Raw genomic sequence first — 5,586 nt, forward strand, 5'->3', positions numbered from 1 at the left:
CCAGAGAAGAGAGGGGAGGAACACTGTGTCTTCACATAGCAGAAAGAGGAAGGGCAAGAGCAAGGCCTGTTTTAAACAGTAAAACCACCAACAAAGAGCACAAAAATGCAAAAACTGTGGCACTAAATATACCACCAAAAGGACAATTGTTGACAGTCTGAGAGCGCAAACAAGGAGGCAGAGCATTGCTTTGTTCCACCTCAGGGGGGATCATTGAGCAACTCATGCACATTGGGTGACTCGAATTTTTGTATTTTCTGTGTGTGTGTGTAGAGATGGGGTCTTGCCGTGTTGCCCAGGCTGATCTTGAACTCCTGGGTGCGAGTGATCCTCTTGCCTCAGCCTCCCAAATTGTTGGGATTACAGGCATGAGCCACTGTTCCCGGCTGGGTGACTCAAATTTTTCACCACTTTGCACATATTTGCAATGACTGTGAAAGCACTATGAGTTTTGATTTTGGGGTCACAAATACATTTTGGCATGCAGGCAAATTCATAAATACACAATCCACAAATAAGGAGTATCAACTATGTTATGACATAGGTGATTGGAGTACTTGATGATTAAGGAGATTTTTCCCCCTTTACTTCCTTTTTCTTTTTTTCCTTTCTTTTTTTTTTTTTCTGAGACAGGGTTGGGCTCTGTCTCCCAGGCTGGAGTGCAGTGGCACAATCTCAGCTCACTGCAACCTCTGTCTCTGAGGTTCAAGCGATCCTTCTGCCTCAGCCTCCTGAATAGCTGGGACTACAGGCACACACCACCACTCCCGGCTAATTTTTGTATTTTCTGTAGAGACAGGGTTTTGCCACACTGCTTAGGCTGGTCTCAAACTCCTGAGCTCAAGTGATTTGCCTACCTTGGCCTCCCAAAGTGCTGGGATTAGAGGTGTGAGCCACCTCACCCAGCCACTTCCTTTTGTATACTTTATTTCTTTGGAGAATCATGGGGTAAGCAAGATAGCTGATCTTATTCCCATTTTATAGATGGTGAGGATGACAAGACTGTTGAGTGGCAGAGATAAGCCACTTGTGGCGGACAAAACCACTTGTCTACTACAAGCGGTTTTTTTTTTTTTTTCCTTTTTCTTTTGAGACAGAGTTTTGCTCTTGTTGCCCAGGCTGGAGTGCAATGGCATGATCTCAGCTCACCGCAACCTCTGCCTCCTGGGTTCAAACGATTCTCCTGCCTCAGCCTCCCTAGTAGCTGGGATTACAGGTGTGCACCACCACACCCAGCTAATTTTTGTATTTTTAGTAGAGACGGCGTGTCTCCATGTGTTTGTCAGGCTCGTCTCGAACTCCCGACCTCAGGTGATCTGCCAGCTTTGGCCTCCCAAAGTGCTGGGATTATAGGCGTGACCCACCGCGCCTGGCCTACAAGTGGTTTTAATTCCAGATACTACAAAGTATAATTACTCAAGCCTACCCACAGCTGTGAGTATTGAAATTCTCACATTTCCAGTCATCTAGATAAGTAAAGAAGGTCATTTTGTTTATTCATATCAGTATGGACTCATGGATATGTATTTTATTCTATGGGTTATAGAATCCATTACTATTGTTAATTATTTGGTTGCTCAAACTGCTTCAGCTTTAGCCATTGGGACCTCTTTCAGGTTGGTTCCTGAGTCCTTTCAATGAGCTCCCATCCTTTTTTGAGCACTTTCTCTCTGCCACCATAAACTACTCCGGGTTCCTCTTGTATTTTCCCTTCCCAGCACTGAAATCAACTACTTCTCCAAGAAACCTTGGTTCCTTTGATTGAAGAATGCTGTTTAAAAGCCAAATCCGTGGAGGAGTGGATAAGAAAAAATAATCCAATCATATATACAAGAAATCCATCTAACTGGTAAAGACACTTATAGACTGAAGGTAGTAAAGGGGTGGAAAAAGATATTCTATGCAAATGGAAACCAAAAGTGAGCAGGAGTAGCTACTTAGACAAAGCAGGCTTTAAATCAACAACAGTAAAAAAAAAAAAAAAAAGAAAGAAAGAAAGAAAGATAGGCCAGGCACGGTGGCTCACTCCTGTAATCTCAGCACTTTGGGAGGCTGAGGCGGGTGGATCACCTGAGGTCAGGAGTTCGAGACCAACCTGACCAACATGGTGAAACCCTGTCTCTACTAAAAATAAAAAATTAGCTGGGCGTGGTGGTTGCATGCCTGTAGTCCCAACTGCTCGGGAAGCTGAGGAGGAAGAATCACTTTAACCTGGGAGCCGGAGGTTGCAGTGAGCCGAGATTGCACCACTGTACTCCAGCCTGGGCAACAGAGTGAGACTCTATCTCAAAAAAAAAAAAAAAAAAAAAAGATAAAGAAGGTCATTATATAATGATAAAAGGATCAATTCAACAAGATGATACAACAATCCTAAATATATACAAACCCAACATTGGAGCACCAAGATTCATCAAACAAATACTACTTGACCTAAGAAAAGAGATAGACAGGAATGTAACAATAGTGGGGGACTTCAGCATCCCCACTGACACACTAGATAGATCATCGAGAAAGAAAATCTACAAAGAAGCACTGGATTTAAATTGGACTTTAGACCAAATGGACCTAAGAGACATTTACAGAACATTCTACCCAACAACAATAGAATATACATTCTTCTCATCAGCACACGGAACATTCTCCAAGGTAGACCTTACGTTGGGCCACAAAACAGGTCTCAATAAATTCATTTTTATTTTTAAATTTATTTATTTATTTTATTTTTATTTATTTATTTTTTAGATGGAGTCTCGCTTTCTCATCCAGGCTGGAGTGCAGTGGTATGATCTCAGCTCACTGCAACCTCTACTTCCTGGGTTCAAGCAATTCTCCTATCTCAGCCTCCCAAGTAGCTGGGATTACAGGTGCCCATCACCACGCCCGGCTAATTTTTTTTAATTTTTAGTAGAGATGGGGTTTCACCATCTTGGTTAGGCTGGTCTTGAACTCCTGACCTCGAGATCCACCCGCCTCGGCCTCCCAAAGTGCTGGGATTGCGGGTATGAGCCACTGCACCCAGGCTATTTTTTTTTTTTTTTTTAAGAGATAGAGTCTTGCTTGTTGTCCTGGCTAGAGTGCAGTGGCACATTCTTGGCTCACTGCAGCCTCAACCTCCTGGGCTTAAGCCCAAATAGCCAAAGTAATCCTAAGCAAAAAGAACAAAGCTGGAAGTATCATATTATTTGACTTCAAATTATACTACAAGGCTATAGTAACCAAAACAGCATGGTGCTGGTATAGAAATAGGCACATAGATCAATGGAACAGAATAAATAATCCAGAAAAAAAGCCACATACTTACAGTCAACTGGTCTTTGCAAAGCTGACAAAAATTTATCCTGGGGAAAGGACATCCTACTCAATACATGGTGCTGGGAAAATTGGATAACCATATGCCGAAGAATGAAACTGGACCCATACCTCTTACCATATACAAAATTAACTCAAGATGGATTAAAAACTTAAATGTAAGACCTGAAACTGCAAAAACTCTAGAAGAAAATCTAGGAAAATTCTAGACATTGGCCTAAGCAAATAATTCATGAGTAAGAACTCAAAAGAAAATGCAAAAATAGACAAATGAGACTTTATTAAATGAAAAAGCTTCTGCATAGCAAAAGATATAATCAACAGAGTGAACATACAACCTACAGAATGTAAGAAAATATTTGCAGGCCAAGTGTAGTGGCTTATGCCTATAATCCCAGAACTTTGGGAGGCTGAGGTGGGATGATTGCTTGAGCCCAGGAGTTCAAGGCTGGCCTGGCCAACATGATGACACCCCATTTCTATAAAACAGTAAAATGAAAAACTTAGCCAGGCATGGTAGCATATACTGGTGGTCCCAGTTACTCTGGAAGCTGAGGTGGGAGGACAATTTGAGTCTTGGAGTTTGAGGCTACAGTGAGCTATGATCATGCCACTACACTCCATGCATTCCAGCCTGGGTGACAAAAAAAAAAAAAAAAAAAAAGGAAGGAAGGAAGGAAATATTTGCAAAGTATGCATCCAACAAAGGACTAATATGAAGAATCTACAAGGAACTCAAACAATACAACAAGAAAAAAACAAATAACCCCATTTAAATATGGGCAAATGACATGAACAGATACTTTTCAAAGAAGACATACAAATGACCAACAAGCATATGAAAAATGCTCAGCATCACTAATCATCAGAGAGATGCAAATTAAAACCATAATGAGGTATCACCTCATACTAGTCAAAATGGCTATTATGCATATTATATTTATAATATATATAAATAAAATATACATACTATGGAATACTACTCAGCTATAAAAAAATGAAATTATGTCTTTTGCAGCAACATGGATGGAACTGGAGGCCATTATCTGAAGTGGAGTACTCAGAAACAAAAAGTCCTGCTGGGCATGGTGGTTTAGCACTTTGGGAGGCCAAAGCAGGCAGATCACTTGAGGTCAGGAGTTCGAGACCAGCCTGACTGACATGACAAAACCCCATCTCTACTAAAAATACAAAAATTAGAGGGGTGTGGTGACTGGCTACTTGGGAGGCTGAGGCAGGAGAATGACTTGAACCTGGGAGGTGGAGGCTGCAGTGAGCCGAGATTGCGCCACTGCACTCCAGCCTGGGCAACAGAGTGAGACTCTGTCTCAAAAAAAAAAAAAAAAAAAAAAACAGAATGTCAAATACCACATGTTCTCATTTATAAGTGGGATCTAAATAATGTGTACACATGGACACAGAGGGTGAAATAATAGACGCTGGAGACTTGGAAAGGTAGGAGGATGGGAAGAGGGTGAGGGATGAGAAGTTGCTTAATGGGTACAATGCATACTATTTGGGCAATGGTCATGCTTAAAGCCCAGCTGTTCAATATATCCCTGTAACAACTATGAGCTTGTACCCCCTAAATCTATTTTTTTAAAAATCTGAGCTCTAGATGTGCTCAGTTGCTACAAAGATATCATTGCTTCTATGCCCTCTCAGTGGTCAGAGCTAAGAAAGATACGTACATGTATGAATCCATGCATAAACCCAATAAATATTTACTTTTGTATCTATTTTTGATACTAGCTAAGGAGAATTTTTTGAAGGTTGTTCCTCTGTCTTTATAACCTAGTATATAATAGGGTTATACATAAATATTTGTTGAATTGAATTAAATTAATTAGAAAATTAGAGGAATAAAGTGATGTTGAAATGTATTTGAGGATTTAAAGAGAGAGCAAGATAAATGAATCTTTGTCAGCTGGTGACACTGAAGACATCTGGTCTTGGATTCAGAAATCAGGGTTCGCAAACTAGCTCTTGCCACTGAGCCTCAGCACCTTGAATAATTTGCTTAACCTCAATGGGCTCAGATTTTCCATCTATAAGAAGGAATAACTGGGCTAAGTGATCCTTAAGTTTCCTTTCAGCTTGGGAACATGAATCTGATTGCATTGCTCACTTGCTTAAAACACCTTTTTTTTTTTTAGACTGAGTCTTACTGTGTCACCCAGGCTGGAGCGCAATGGCAGGATCTTGGCTCACGCAACCTCTGATACCCAGGTTCAAAGCCCAGCCTCCCGAGTAGCTGGGATTACAGGCATCCGCCAC

Source organism: Chlorocebus sabaeus, chromosome 17 (genome assembly GCF_047675955.1).
Source record: "Chlorocebus sabaeus isolate Y175 chromosome 17, mChlSab1.0.hap1, whole genome shotgun sequence".
Taxonomy (NCBI): Eukaryota; Metazoa; Chordata; class Mammalia; order Primates; family Cercopithecidae; genus Chlorocebus; species Chlorocebus sabaeus.